Below are 16,048 nucleotides of genomic sequence, written 5' to 3' on the forward strand. Positions count from 1 at the left end.
CACCTCCCCTATATAAGCTATTTGTCTGATTCTCATACATGCGTAGCCTGCAGGAGCAATTAGGACATCGACCCCAACTTTCGGCTTCTAAACGAAAACAAGGTCTTTGAGGTTGGTGTAATGCGAACAACTAGGGGAGTCAACCCATCAAACCCAACACCTCCCCTATATAAGCTATTTGTCTGATTCTCATACATGTGTAGTCTACAGGAGCAATTAGGACATCGACCCCAACTTTTGACTTCTTAACGAAAACAAGGTCTTTGAGGTTGACGTAATGCGCACAACCAGGGGAGTCGACCCATCAAACCCAACACCTCCCCTATATAAGCTATTTGTCCGATTCTCATACATGTGTAGCCTGCAGGAGCCATTAGGACATTGACCCCAACTTTTGACTTCTTAACGAAAACAAGGTCTTTGAGGTTGGCGTAATGCGCACAACCAAGGGAGTTGACCCATCAAACCCAACACCTCCCCTATATAAGCTATTTGTCTGATTCTCATACATGTGTAGCCTGCAACAACGATTAGGACATCCACCCCAACTTCTGAATTCGTCTGCGTTGACCGCACCAAAGGTGCACGCCTTGGTGCTCACCAAAATCCGACTTCCGACTTCTTCTGCTATGCGGGGTCTTTGAGGTTGGCGCAGTGCGCACAACCAGGGGAGTCAACCCACCGAATGCAACACCTCCCCTATATAAGCTATTTGTCTGATTCTCATACATGCGTAGACTGCAGCAATGATTAGGACATCCACCCCAACTTTTGACTTCTTAAACAAGACAGGGTCTTTGAAGTTGGTGCAGTGCACACAACCAGGGGAGTCGACCCATCAAACGCAACACCTCCCCTATATAAAGCTATTTGTCCGATTCTCATACGTGTAGTCTGCAGCAGCGATTAGGACATCGACCCCAACTTCCGAATTCGTTTGCATTGACCGCACCAAAGGTGCACGCCTTGGTGTGCACCCTGGAGTGCACTTTGGTGCTCACCTCGGTGCACACTTTGGTGTGCACCTCGGTGTGCACCAAAGGTGCGCACCTTGGAGCGCACCAAAGGTGTACACTTTGGAGCGCACCACATAGGGTCTTTGAGAGGTTGGCGCAGTGCGCACACCAAGGTGGGTGTTGAGGTGCGTGCCGAGGTGGGTGGGTGCTAGGGTGCGCTCCATGGTGGGTGCCAGGGTGGGTGCGTGCTAGGGTGGATTCCAAAGAGGGTCATAGGGTGGGTGCCAAGGTGGGTTGGTGATATAGTGGGTTCAAAGGTGGGTACTAGGGTGGGTTCCAAGGTGGGTCACAAGTTGGGTGCCAGGATGCGTGGGTGTTAGGTTGGGTGCCAAGGTGGGCTCCTGCGTGGGTGGGTGCTAGGGTGGGTTTCAAGGTGGACGCGAGGGCGGGTGCCAAGGTGGGTAACAAGTTGGGTGTTAGGATGGGTGAGTGCTAGAGTGGGTGCCAAGGTGGGTGGGTGCTAAGGTGGATGCCAAGGTGGTTCACAGGGTGGGTGGGTTCTAGGGTGAGTTCCAAGGTGGGTCACAGGTTCAGTGCTAGGGTGGGTGTCAAGGCGGGTGTCGAGGTGCCTGGGTGCTAGGGTGTGGATGCCAATGTGGGTCATAGGGTGGGTACTAGGGTGGGCTGCAATGTGGGTGCCAAGGTGGGTAACATGCTCGGTGGGTTCTAAATTGGGTGCCAGGGTGGGTGTGCACCCACCTTGCCCGAGGTGGGTGCCAAGGTGCCAGTGTGGGTGGGTGCTAAGGTGGATGCCAAGGTGGGTGAGAAGGTGGGTGATAGGTTGAGTGGTAGGATGGGTGGGTGCCAAGATGGGTCACAGGGTGGGTGCAAGGGTGGGTAGGTGCTAGGGTTGGTGTCAGGGTGGGTGGGTGCTAGGTTGGGTTCCAAGGTGGGTGCGAGGGTGAGTGTCAAGGTGGGTCACAGGTTAGGTGCTAGGATGGGTGAGTGCTAGGGTGCAAAGGTGCCAGGGTGGGTGCTAGGATGGGTCGATGCTAGGGTGAGTGGCAAGGTGGGTCCACAAGTGTCAAGGTGGGTGCCGAGGTGGGTGCCAAGTCGGCGACTGCTATGGTGGATGCCAAGGTGGGTCACGGGGTGGGTGCCAAGTTGCTAGGTTGGGTTCCAAGGTGGGTGCCAACGTGGGTGCTAGGGTGCGTGGGTTAAAGGGTGTGTCACAACGTGGGTGCCAGGATGGGTGCGCACCCACACTGGCCAAGACGGGTGCGGGTGCAAGGTTGGGTTCCAAGCCCGGTCACAGGCTGGGTGCTAGGATGGGTGGGTGCCAAGGTGGGCACCAGGGTGGGTGCACCCACCCTGGCCAAGGTGGGTCACGGGGTGGGTCCTAGGGTGGGTAACGGGGTGGGTACTAAGGTGCGTGCCAAGGTGGGTCATAGGGTGGGTGCCAAGGTGGGCACCAGGGTGGGTGTGCACCAACCCTAGCCAGGGTAGGTCACGGGGTGGTTGTCGGGGTGGGCGTCAAGGAGCCAAGGTGGGTGGCAAGTAGCCAAGTTGCGTGCCAAGGTGGGTGTCGGGGTGGGTGCCAAGGATCCAAGGTGGGTGCCAAGGAACCAAGGTGGGTGTCTGGGTGGGTGCCGAGGTGGGAGCCAGGGTGGGTCCCAAGGTGAGTGCAAAGGTGGGTGCCAGGGTCAAGGTGAGTGCCAATGTGGGTTCCAAGGTGCCAGGGTCAGGGTGAGTGCCAATGTGGGTTCAAAGGTGCTAAGTTGGGTGCGAGGTTGGGTGCGAGGGTGGGTGGGTGCCAAGGTGTGCTAGGTGGAAGCCCGGGTGGGTCGGCATCCCATGGGTGTCGAGTTGGGTGCCTGATGGGTGCTTCTTGTCAAGTTTTAGTCGTCGGGACTCATTTCGAGCCTTAGAGGTCGTTTCTTGTCCGGTTGCCCTGTCTTCGACCTGGGAACCCAATTTTGGTCCTCGGGTCCCATTTTTTTTTGTCTCGCATCCCACTTTTGGCCTGTGGCCTTTTCGGGGTCGATTCTCGTTTTGGGCATCAGAGCATGTTTCTTCTCCTAAAACCCAATATTTGTTTATTAAGTCTCGGAACACATTTTTGTTCTCGTGGACCCATCATGGGTCTTGGAACGCATTTGTGGTCCTTGGGTCCCATTTTGCATCCCGAAACTTGTGTTTTGGTGCTTGATCCCTATTTTGGGTGCCCACCTTGCACCAAGTGCGCACCCGGGGCAAACCGAGCGCCTTGGTGCACCGGGGCAAGATCGAGCGTGCACCCGAGGCGCCCCGAACATGCACCAAGGTGCACTCGGCCCACATGTGAGCGCAGGTCGTTGCGCCCGAGGTGGTGTGTGGGCACCGCGTTGCAGACGGGACACTGCACGCACACGACGCCCCCTCCAGGTGCACGCACGTAGGCCGGGCCGGGTGCACACCCGACGCCCTAGCAAGGTGCGCGCACCCGGGCAGGGCTCACACTTGGCGAACGGGGCGCACTTCGCGAGGGAGGGTGTGCACCTCGACGGGGGTGGGTGGCCGGGGTGGATTCGCACGTGGGTCGCGGTTTGCTAAGTACACACTGCGACAAGCTCATAACGGGTGCGATCATACCAGCGTTAGTGCACCGGATCCCATCAGAACTCCGCAGTTAAGCGCGCTTGGGCCGGAGTAGTACTGGGATGGGTGACCTCCCGGGAAGTCCCGGTGTTGCACCCTTTTTTAGTTTTTCGCCGGGCGTCGCAATGCTATTTGAATAAACCTTTTGCCCGTTTGCGTTCTCGTCGGGGCCGGGCCGGGCCGGGGTGCGCTGCCCGCACTACCGCGCGCGCGGGGGGCGACACCGAGCGCGCACCCGAGGCGCCCCGAGCACACAGGCCACGGTGCAACCCGGGCGTTGTGCGCGCACCCCGGTGCGCCCGAGGTGCTGCGCGCGCACCCAGGTGAAATCGGTGTGCACCTCGGCCAGTGCGCGCTCGGTCGAGTCGCGCACGTTGGCCAAGGTGCACGGTGATGTTTCTTACTCTAAGGTTCCGCACCAGACGCCCGGGACAGGTGAGCGAAGCTGGGCGGGGCCGGGTGCGCGGCCGGGGCAGGTGCACGCAGCTGGAGAGAGCTTTGGAGCACACTTCGGAGCGCACCAATGATGCGCTCCATTCAAAAGTTTCCTGAAAAGGCAAAAAAAGTTGAGATTATAGAATTTCCCACTTGAGAGATTGTAAAAAAAAAAAATTTAAAATGAAGGAAACGCGGGTGCCAAGGTGTGCGCAGCCCAGCCAAGGTGTGCGCACCAAGGCGCCCACCCTGGCGAAGGTGCACGCAAGGTGCGCACCCGAGGCAAACCGGACAATTAACCCAACTTTCGACTTCGCGCGCACCTTGGAGCGCACTTCGGAGCGCTCCTTGGTGCGCACCAATCTTGGGCACCTCGGAGTGCACCATGGCGCCCACCAAGGTGCGCACCCGGGGCAAACCGAGCTCCGACTTCGTGCGCACCTTGGAGCGCACGAAAGGTGCGCACCATGGCGCCCACCAAGGTGCGCAGCCCAGCCAAGGCGTGCGCATCAAGGTGCGCACCCTGGCGAAGGTGCGCACCCGGGGCAAACCGAGCTCCGACTTCGTGCGCACCTTGGAGCGCACAAAAGGTGCGCAACCCAGCCAAGGTGTGCGCACCCCGGTCAAACCGAGCTCCGAATCGTGCGCACCAGAGGTGCACGCCATCGTGCGCACCTTGGAGCACACTTCGGAGCCCTCCTTGGTGCGCGCCGATGTTGCGCACCTCGGAGCGCACCCGGGGAAAACAATGCAATTAACCCGACTTTCGACTTCGTGGGCACCTCGGAGCGCTCTCGGGTTCGCACCTCGGAGCACACCGAGGTGCGCACCTTTGATGCGCTGCCTTCACCAATTTCCAGAAAAGGCAAGAAAACATTGAGAAGGTGTGCGCACCGAGGTGCCCACCCTGGCGAAGGTGCACGCGAGGTGCGCACCCGGGGCAAACCGGGCTCCGACTTCGTGCACGCCGCACCTTGGAGCACACTTCGGAGCGCTCCTTGGTGCGCACCAGGGCGCGCAACCCAGCCGAGGTGCCCACCCCGGCGAAGGTGCACGCGAGGTGCGCACCCGGGGCAAACCGGGCTCCGACTTCGTGCACGCCATGGTGCCCACCGCGGCGAAGGTGCACGCGAGGTGCGCACCCGGGGCAAACCGGGCTCCGACTTCGTGCACGCCGCACCTTGGAGCACACTTCGGAGCGCTCCTTGGTGCGCACCATGGTGCCCACCAGGGCGCGCAACCCCGCCGAAGGTGCACGCGAGGTGCGCACCCGGGGCAAACCGGGCTCCGACTTCGTGCACGCCGCACCTTGGAGCACACTTCGGAGCGCTCCTTGGTGCGCACCATGGTGCCCACCAGGGCGCGCAACCCCGCCGAAGGTGCACGCGAGGTGCGCACCCGGGGCAAACCGGGCTCCGACTTCGTGCACGCCATGGTGCGCACCGCGGCGAAGGTGCGCACCCGGGGCAAACCGGGCTCCGACTTCGTGCACGCCGCACCTTGGAGCACACTTCGGAGCGCTCCTTGGTGCGCACCAGGGCGCGCAACCCAGCCGAGGTGCCCACCCCGGCGAAGGTGCACGCGAGGTGCGTACCCGGGGCAAACCGGGCTCCGACTTCGTGCACGCCGCACCTTGGAGCACACTTCGGAGCGCTCCTTGGTGCGCACCATGGTGCCCACCAGGCCGCGCAACCCAGCCAAGGTGTGCGCACCAAGGTGCACGCGAGGTGCGCACCCGGGGCAAACCGGGGTCCGACTTCGTGCACGCCGCACCTTGGAGCACACATCGGGGCGCTCCCGGGTTCGCACCGGCGTTGCGCACCGTGGTGGGCACCTCGGAGCACACCAAGGTGGGCAGCGAGGTGCGCACCTTTGATGCGATGCCTTCACTAATTTCCATAAAAGGCAAAAAAAAAACGAGATTTTAAAATTTCCGTTTTGAAAGATAGTGAGAAAAAGGGAATGCTGGTGCCATCTTGAGCCCGCCCTGGTGCGCAGCCCAGCCAAGGTGTGCGCACCAAGGTGCCCACCCTGGCGAAGGTGCGCGCCCGGGCAATTAACCCAACTTCCAACTTCGCGCGCGCCAGGGTGGGAGCGCACCCAACAACCGGGCCTGGGAAGAGCCAATGCGAGAAACCCCACCAAACGCTCTGACAAAAAAAGAGGGGGCGCTCCAGTAACCCCGCTTCGGAGCGCACCCTGGGCAAACCCAGCCAAGGTGCCCACCCCGGCCAAGGTGCAGGCGAGGTGCGCACCCGGGGCAAACCGGGCTCCGACAACGTGCACGCCGCACCTTGGAGCACACTTCGTAGCGCTCCCGGGTGCGCACCTCAGAGCACACCAAGGTGGGCAGCGAGGTGCGCACCTTTGATGCGCTGCCTTCACTAATTTCCAGAAAAGGCAAAAAAAAAAGGAGATTTTAAAATTTCCGTTTTGAAAGATAGTGAAAAAAACGGAACGCGCGTGCCATCTTGAGCCCGCCCTGGTGCGCAGCCCAGGTAAGGTGCCCACCCTGGCAAAGGTGCGCACCCGGGCAATTAACCCTACTTCCGACTTCGTGCGCGCCAGGGTGGCAACCGGGCCTCGGAAGAGCCAATGCGAGAAACCCCACCAAACGCTCCGACAAAAAAAGAGGCGGCGCTCCAATAACCCCGCTTCGGAGCGCAGCCGGGGCAAACCCAGCCAAGGTGCCCACCCCGACGAAGGTGCACGCGAGGTGCGCACCCGGGGCAAACCGGGCTCCGACAACGTGCACGCAGCACCTTGGAGCACACTTCGAAGCACTCCCGGGTGCCCACCGGCGTTGCGCACCGTGGTGGGCAGCGAGGTGCGCACCTTTGATGCGCTGCCTTCACTAATTTCCAGAAAAAGGCAAAAAAAAATGAGATTTTAAAATTTCCGTTTTGAAAGATAGTGAAAAAAAAGGAACGCGGGTGCCATCTTGAGCCCGCCCTGGTGCGCAGCCCAGGCAAGGCATGCGCACCAAGGTGCCCACCCGAGGTGCACACCCGGGGCAAACCGGGCTCCGACTTCGTGCAGGCCGCACCTTGGAGCACACTTCGGAGCGCTCCTTGGTGCGCACCATGGTGCCCACCAGGGCGCGCAACCCAGCCAAGGTCTGCACACTAAGGTGCCCACCCCGGCGAAGGTGCACGCGAGGTGCGCACCCGGGGCAAACCGGGCTCCGACTTCGTGCACGCCATGGTGCCCACCGCGGCGAAGGTGCACGCGAGGTGCGCACCCGGGGCAAACCGGGCTCCGACTTCGTGCACGCCGCACCTTGGAGCACACTTCGGAGCGCTCCTTGGTGCGCACCATGGTGCCCACCAGGGCGCGCAACCCAGCCAAGGTGTGCGCACCAAGGTGCACGCGAGGTGCGCACCCGGGGCAAACCGGGGTCCGACTTCGTGCACGCCGCACCTTGGAGCACACATCGGAGCGCTCCCAGGTTCGCACCAGCGTTGCGCACCTTTGATGCGCTGCCTTCACTAATTTCCAGAAAAGGCAAAAAAAAACGATATTTTAAAATTTCCGTTCTGAAAGATAGTGAAAAAAACGGAACGCGGGTGCCATCTTGAGCCCTTCCTGGTGCGCAGCCCAGGCAAGTTGTGCGCACCAAGGTGCCCACCCTGGCGGAGGTGCGCGCCCGGGGCAAACCGGGCTCCGACTTCGTGCACTGCATGGTGCCCACCAAGGCGCGCAACCCAGCCAAGGTGCCCACCGCAGCGAAGGTGCACGCGAGGTGCACACCCGGGGCAAACCGGGCTCCGACTTCGTGCACGCCGCACCTTGGAGCACACTTCAGAGCGCTCCTTGGTGCGCACCAGGGCGCGCAACCCAGCCGAGGTGCCCACCCCGGCGAAGGTGCACGCGAGGTGCGCACCCGGGGCAAACCGGGCTCCGACTTCGTGCACGCCATGGTGCCCACCGCGGCGAAGGTGCGCACCCGGGGCAAACCGGGCTCCGACTTCGTGCACGCCGCACCTTGGAGCACACTTCGGAGCGCTCCTTGGTGCGCACCATGGTGCCCACCAGGCCGCGCAACCCAGCCAAGGTGTGCGCACCAAGGTGCACGCGAGGTGCGCACCTGGGGCAAACCGGGGTCCGACTTCGTGCACGCCGCACCTTGGAGCACACATCGGGGTGCTCCCGGGTTCGCACCGGCGTTGCGCACCGTGGTGGGCACCTCGGAGCACACCAAGGTGGGCAGCGAGGTGCGCACCTTTGATGCGATGCCTTCACTAATTTCCATAAAAGGCAAAAAAAAAACGAGATTTTAAAATTTCCGTTTTGAAAGATAGTGAGAAAAAGGGAATGCTGGTGCCATCTTGAGCCCGCCCTGGTGCGCAGCCCAGCCAAGGTTTGCGCACCAAGGTGCCCACCCTGGCGAAGGTGCGCGCCCGGGCAATTAACCCAACTTCCAACTTCGCGCGCGCCAGGGTGGGAGCGCACCCAACAACCGGGCCTGGGAAGAGCCAATGCGAGAAACCCCACCAAACTCTCTGACAAAAAAAGAGGGGGCGCTCCAGTAACCCCGCTTCGGAGCGCACCCTGGGCAAACCCAGCCAAGGTGCCCACCCCGGCCAAGGTGCAGGCGAGGTGCGCACCCGGGGCAAACCGGGCTCCGACAACGTGCACGCCGCACCTTGGAGCACACTTCGTAGCGCTCCCGGGTGCGCACCTCAGAGCACACCAAGGTGGGCAGCGAGGTGCGCACCTTTGATGCGCTGCCTTCACTAATTTCCAGAAAAGGCAAAAAAAAAAGGAGATTTTAAAATTTCCGTTTTGAAAGATAGTGAAAAAAACGGAACGCGCGTGCCATCTTGAGCCCGCCCTGGTGCGCAGCCCAGGTAAGGTGCCACCCTGGCAAAGGTGCGCACCCGGGCAATTAACCCTACTTCCGACTTCGTGCGCGCCAGGGTGGCAACCGGGCCTCGGAAGAGCCAATGCGAGAAACCCCACCAAACGCTCCGACAAAAAAAGAGGCGGCGCTCCAATAACCCCGCTTCGGAGCGCAGCCGGGGCAAACCAAGCCAAGGTGCCCACCCCGACGAAGGTGCACGCGAGGTGCGCACCCGGGGCAAACCGGGCTCCGACAACGTGCACGCAGCACCTTGGAGCACACTTCGAAGCACTCCCGGGTGCCCACCGGCGTTGCGCACCGTGGTGGGCAGCGAGGTGCGCACCTTTGATGCGCTGCCTTCACTAATTTCCAGAAAAAGGCAAAAAAAAATGAGATTTTAAAATTTCCGTTTTGAAAGATAGTGAAAAAAAAGGAACGCGGGTGCCATCTTGAGCCCGCCCTGGTGCGCAGCCCAGGCAAGGCATGCGCACCAAGGTGCCCACCCGAGGTGCACACCCGGGGCAAACCGGGCTCCGACTTCGTGCAGGCCGCACCTTGGAGCACACTTCGGAGCGCTCCTTGGTGCGCACCATGGTGCCCACCAGGGCGCACCCGAGGCAAACCGGGCTCCGACTTCGTGCACGCCGCACCTTGGAGCACACATCGGAGCGCTCCCAGGTTCGCACCAGCGTTGCGCACCTTTGATGCGCTGCCTTCACTAATTTCCAGAAAAGGCAAAAAAAAACGATATTTTAAAATTTCCGTTCTGAAAGATAGTGAAAAAAACGGAACGCGGGTGCCATCTTGAGCCCTTCCTGATGCGCAGCCCAGGCAAGTTGTGCGCACCAAGGTGCCCACCCTGGCGGAGGTGCGCGCCCGGGGCAAACCGGGCTCCGACTTCGTGCACTGCATGGTGCCCACCAAGGCGCGCAACCCAGCCAAGGTGCCCACCGCAGCGAAGGTGCACGCGAGGTGCGCACCCGAGGTGCACACCCGGGGCAAACCGGGCTCCGACTTCGTGCACGCCGCACCTTGGAGCACACTTCAGAGCGCTCCTTGGTACGCACCAGGGCGCGCAACCCAGCCAAGGTGCTCACCCCGGCGAAGGTGCACGCGAGGTGCGCACCCGGGGCAAACCGGGCTCGGACTTCGTGCACGCCGCACCTTGGAGCACACATCGGAGCGCTCCCGGGTTCGCACCAGCATTGCGCACCTTTGATGCGCTGCCTTCACTAATTTCCAGAAAAGGCAAAAAAAAGAAAAAAATGAGATTTTAAAATTTCCGTTTTGAAAGATAGTGAAAAAAACGGAACGCGGGTGCCATCTTGAGCCCGCCCTGGTGTGCAGCCCAGGCAAGTTGTGCGCACCAAGGCACCCACCCTGGCCAAGGTGGGTCACGGGGTGGGTCCTAGGGTGGGTAACGGGGTGGGTACTAAGGTGCGTGCCAAGGTGGGTCATAGGGTGGGTGCCAAGGTGGGCACCAGGGTGGGTGTGCACCAACCCTAGCCAGGGTAGGTCACGGGGTGGTTGTCGGGGTGGGCGTCAAGGAGCCAAGGTGGGTGGCAAGTAGCCAAGTTGCGTGCCAAGGTGGGTGTCGGGGTGGGTGCCAAGGATCCAAGGTGGGTGCCAAGGAACCAAGGTGGGTGTCTGGGTGGGTGCCGAGGTGGGAGCCAGGGTGGGTCCCAAGGTGAGTGCAAAGGTGGGTGCCAGGGTCAAGGTGAGTGCCAATGTGGGTTCCAAGGTGCCAGGGTCAGGGTGAGTGCCAATGTGGGTTCAAAGGTGCTAAGTTGGGTGCGAGGTTGGGTGCGAGGGTGGGTGGGTGCCAAGGTGTGCTAGGTGGAAGCCCGGGTGGGTCGGCATCCCATGGGTGTCGAGTTGGGTGCCTGATGGGTGCTTCTTGTCAAGTTTTAGTCGTCGGGACTCATTTCGAGCCTTAGAGGTCGTTTCTTGTCCGGTTGCCCTGTCTTCGACCTGGGAACCCAATTTTGGTCCTCGGGTCCCATTTTTTTTTGTCTCGCATCCCACTTTTGGCCTGTGGCCTTTTCGGGGTCGATTCTCGTTTTGGGCATCAGAGCATGTTTCTTCTCCTAAAACCCAATATTTGTTTATTAAGTCTCGGAACACATTTTTGTTCTCGTGGACCCATCATGGGTCTTGGAACGCATTTGTGGTCCTTGGGTCCCATTTTGCATCCCGAAACTTGTGTTTTGGTGCTTGATCCCTATTTTGGGTGCCCACCTTGCACCAAGTGCGCACCCGGGGCAAACCGAGCGCCTTGGTGCACCGGGGCAAGATCGAGCGTGCACCCGAGGCGCCCCGAACATGCACCAAGGTGCACTCGGCCCACATGTGAGCGCAGGTCGTTGCGCCCGAGGTGGTGTGTGGGCACCGCGTTGCAGACGGGACACTGCACGCACACGACGCCCCCTCCAGGTGCACGCACGTAGGCCGGGCCGGGTGCACACCCGACGCCCTAGCAAGGTGCGCGCACCCGGGCAGGGCTCACACTTGGCGAACGGGGCGCACTTCGCGAGGGAGGGTGTGCACCTCGACGGGGGTGGGTGGCCGGGGTGGATTCGCACGTGGGTCGCGGTTTGCTAAGTACACACTGCGACAAGCTCATAACGGGTGCGATCATACCAGCGTTAGTGCACCGGATCCCATCAGAACTCCGCAGTTAAGCGCGCTTGGGCCGGAGTAGTACTGGGATGGGTGACCTCCCGGGAAGTCCCGGTGTTGCACCCTTTTTTAGTTTTTCGCCGGGCGTCGCAATGCTATTTGAATAAACCTTTTGCCCGTTTGCGTTCTCGTCGGGGCCGGGCCGGGCCGGGGTGCGCTGCCCGCACTACCGCGCGCGCGGGGGCGACACCGAGCGCGCACCCGAGGCGCCCCGAGCACACAGGCCACGGTGCAACCCGGGCGTTGTGCGCGCACCCCGGTGCGCCCGAGGTGCTGCGCGCGCACCCAGGTGAAATCGGTGTGCACCTCGGCCAGTGCGCGCTCGGTCGAGTCGCGCACGTTGGCCAAGGTGCACGGTGATGTTTCTTACTCTAAGGTTCCGCACCAGACGCCCGGGACAGGTGAGCGAAGCTGGGCGGGGCCGGGTGCGCGGCCGGGGCAGGTGCACGCAGCTGGAGAGAGCTTTGGAGCACACTTCGGAGCGCACCAATGATGCGCTCCATTCAAAAGTTTCCTGAAAAGGCAAAAAAAGTTGAGATTATAGAATTTCCCACTTGAGAGATTGTAAAAAAAAAAAATTTAAAATGAAGGAAACGCGGGTGCCAAGGTGTGCGCAGCCCAGCCAAGGTGTGCGCACCAAGGCGCCCACCCTGGCGAAGGTGCACGCAAGGTGCGCACCCGAGGCAAACCGGACAATTAACCCAACTTTCGACTTCGCGCGCACCTTGGAGCGCACTTCGGAGCGCTCCTTGGTGCGCACCAATCTTGGGCACCTCGGAGTGCACCATGGCGCCCACCAAGGTGCGCACCCGGGGCAAACCGAGCTCCGACTTCGTGCGCACCTTGGAGCGCACGAAAGGTGCGCACCATGGCGCCCACCAAGGTGCGCAGCCCAGCCAAGGCGTGCGCATCAAGGTGCGCACCCTGGCGAAGGTGCGCACCCGGGGCAAACCGAGCTCCGACTTCGTGCGCACCTTGGAGCGCACAAAAGGTGCGCAACCCAGCCAAGGTGTGCGCACCCCGGTCAAACCGAGCTCCGAATCGTGCGCACCAGAGGTGCACGCCATCGTGCGCACCTTGGAGCACACTTCGGAGCCCTCCTTGGTGCGCGCCGATGTTGCGCACCTCGGAGCGCACCCGGGGAAAACAATGCAATTAACCCGACTTTCGACTTCGTGGGCACCTCGGAGCGCTCTCGGGTTCGCACCTCGGAGCACACCGAGGTGCGCACCTTTGATGCGCTGCCTTCACCAATTTCCAGAAAAGGCAAGAAAACATTGAGAAGGTGTGCGCACCGAGGTGCCCACCCTGGCGAAGGTGCACGCGAGGTGCGCACCCGGGGCAAACCGGGCTCCGACTTCGTGCACGCCGCACCTTGGAGCACACTTCGGAGCGCTCCTTGGTGCGCACCAGGGCGCGCAACCCAGCCGAGGTGCCCACCCCGACGAAGGTGCACGCGAGGTGCGCACCCGGGGCAAACCGGGCTCCGACTTCGTGCACGCCATGGTGCCCACCGCGGCGAAGGTGCACGCGAGGTGCGCACCCGGGGCAAACCGGGCTCCGACTTCGTGCACGCCGCACCTTGGAGCACACTTCGGAGCGCTCCTTGGTGCGCACCATGGTGCCCACCAGGGCGCGCAACCCCGCCGAAGGTGCACGCGAGGTGCGCACCCGGGGCAAACCGGGCTCCGACTTCGTGCACGCCGCACCTTGGAGCACACTTCGGAGCGCTCCTTGGTGCGCACCATGGTGCCCACCAGGGCGCGCAACCCCGCCGAAGGTGCACGCGAGGTGCGCACCCGGGGCAAACCGGGCTCCGACTTCGTGCACGCCATGGTGCGCACCGCGGCGAAGGTGCGCACCCGGGGCAAACCGGGCTCCGACTTCGTGCACGCCGCACCTTGGAGCACACTTCGGAGCGCTCCTTGGTGCGCACCAGGGCGCGCAACCCAGCCGAGGTGCCCACCCCGGCGAAGGTGCACGCGAGGTGCGTACCCGGGGCAAACCGGGCTCCGACTTCGTGCACGCCGCACCTTGGAGCACACTTCGGAGCGCTCCTTGGTGCGCACCATGGTGCCCACCAGGCCGCGCAACCCAGCCAAGGTGTGCGCACCAAGGTGCACGCGAGGTGCGCACCCGGGGCAAACCGGGGTCCGACTTCGTGCACGCCGCACCTTGGAGCACACATCGGGGCGCTCCCGGGTTCGCACCGGCGTTGCGCACCGTGGTGGGCACCTCGGAGCACACCAAGGTGGGCAGCGAGGTGCGCACCTTTGATGCGATGCCTTCACTAATTTCCATAAAAGGCAAAAAAAAAACGAGATTTTAAAATTTCCGTTTTGAAAGATAGTGAGAAAAAGGGAATGCTGGTGCCATCTTGAGCCCGCCCTGGTGCGCAGCCCAGCCAAGGTGTGCGCACCAAGGTGCCCACCCTGGCGAAGGTGCGCGCCCGGGCAATTAACCCAACTTCCAACTTCGCGCGCGCCAGGGTGGGAGCGCACCCAACAACCGGGCCTGGGAAGAGCCAATGCGAGAAACCCCACCAAACGCTCTGACAAAAAAAGAGGGGGCGCTCCAGTAACCCCGCTTCGGAGCGCACCCTGGGCAAACCCAGCCAAGGTGCCCACCCCGGCCAAGGTGCAGGCGAGGTGCGCACCCGGGGCAAACCGGGCTCCGACAACGTGCACGCCGCACCTTGGAGCACACTTCGTAGCGCTCCCGGGTGCGCACCTCAGAGCACACCAAGGTGGGCAGCGAGGTGCGCACCTTTGATGCGCTGCCTTCACTAATTTCCAGAAAAGGCAAAAAAAAAAGGAGATTTTAAAATTTCCGTTTTGAAAGATAGTGAAAAAAACGGAACGCGCGTGCCATCTTGAGCCCGCCCTGGTGCGCAGCCCAGGTAAGGTGCCCACCCTGGCAAAGGTGCGCACCCGGGCAATTAACCCTACTTCCGACTTCGTGCGCGCCAGGGTGGCAACCGGGCCTCGGAAGAGCCAATGCGAGAAACCCCACCAAACGCTCCGACAAAAAAAGAGGCGGCGCTCCAATAACCCCGCTTCGGAGCGCAGCCGGGGCAAACCCAGCCAAGGTGCCCACCCCGACGAAGGTGCACGCGAGGTGCGCACCCGGGGCAAACCGGGCTCCGACAACGTGCACGCAGCACCTTGGAGCACACTTCGAAGCACTCCCGGGTGCCCACCGGCGTTGCGCACCGTGGTGGGCAGCGAGGTGCGCACCTTTGATGCGCTGCCTTCACTAATTTCCAGAAAAAGGCAAAAAAAAATGAGATTTTAAAATTTCCGTTTTGAAAGATAGTGAAAAAAAAGGAACGCGGGTGCCATCTTGAGCCCGCCCTGGTGCGCAGCCCAGGCAAGGCATGCGCACCAAGGTGCCCACCCGAGGTGCACACCCGGGGCAAACCGGGCTCCGACTTCGTGCAGGCCGCACCTTGGAGCACACTTCGGAGCGCTCCTTGGTGCGCACCATGGTGCCCACCAGGGCGCGCAACCCAGCCAAGGTCTGCACACCAAGGTGCCCACCCCGGCGAAGGTGCACGCGAGGTGCGCACCCGGGGCAAACCGGGCTCCGACTTCGTGCACGCCATGGTGCCCACCGCGGCGAAGGTGCACGCGAGGTGCGCACCCGGGGCAAACCGGGCTCCGACTTCGTGCACGCCGCACCTTGGAGCACACTTCGGAGCGCTCCTTGGTGCGCACCATGGTGCCCACCAGGGCGCGCAACCCAGCCAAGGTGTGCGCACCAAGGTGCACACGAGGTGCGCACCCGGGGCAAACCGGGGTCCGACTTCGTGCACGCCGCACCTTGGAGCACACATCGGAGCGCTCCCAGGTTCGCACCAGCGTTGCGCACCTTTGATGCGCTGCCTTCACTAATTTCCAGAAAAGGCAAAAAAAAACGAGATTTTAAAATTTCCGTTCTGAAAGATAGTGAAAAAAACGGAACGCGGGTGCCATCTTGAGCCCTTCCTGGTGCGCAGCCCAGGCAAGTTGTGCGCACCAAGGTGCCCACCCTGGCGGAGGTGCGCGCCCGGGGCAATCCGGGCTCCGACTTCGTGCACTGCATGGTGCCCACCAAGGCGCGCAACCCAGCCAAGGTGCCCACCGCAGCGAAGGTGCACGCGAGGTGCGCACCCGAGGTGCACACCCGGGGCAAACCGGGCTCCGACTTCGTGCACGCCGCACCTTGGAGCACACTTCAGAGCGCTCCTTGGTGCGCACCAGGGCGCGCAACCCAACCAAGGTCTGCACACCAAGGTGCTCACCCCGGCGAAGGTGCACGCGAGGTGCGCACCCGGGGCAAACCGGGCTCGGACTTCGTGCACGCCGCACCTTGGAGCACACATCGGAGCGCTCCCGGGTTCGCACCAGCATTGCGCACCTTTGATGCGCTCCAATAACCCCACTTCGGAGCGCACCAGAAACCCCACTGGACGCTTGGGCAAAAATGTAATGCGCACCCGAAGCCCCTACCCAGAAAT

The 16,048-nt window shown here is 62.0% G+C and overlaps 2 non-coding genes across 2 annotated transcripts; both read left to right on the forward strand.

Moving 5' to 3' along the window:
- Window positions 1-3,573: 3,573 nt before the first annotated feature.
- LOC131861872 (5S ribosomal RNA) lies at window positions 3,574-3,692 on the forward strand. The gene has a single exon (XR_009360902.1). It is a non-coding gene; the product is annotated as a 5S ribosomal RNA (ribosomal RNA).
- Window positions 3,693-11,497: 7,805 nt separating this feature from the next.
- Window positions 11,498-11,616, forward strand: LOC131861873 (5S ribosomal RNA). The gene has a single exon (XR_009360903.1). It is a non-coding gene; the product is annotated as a 5S ribosomal RNA (ribosomal RNA).
- Window positions 11,617-16,048: the final 4,432 nt, after the last annotated feature.

Source organism: Cryptomeria japonica, unplaced genomic scaffold (assembly GCF_030272615.1).
Source record: "Cryptomeria japonica unplaced genomic scaffold, Sugi_1.0 HiC_scaffold_33, whole genome shotgun sequence".
NCBI classification, from domain to species: domain Eukaryota; kingdom Viridiplantae; phylum Streptophyta; class Pinopsida; order Cupressales; family Cupressaceae; genus Cryptomeria; species Cryptomeria japonica.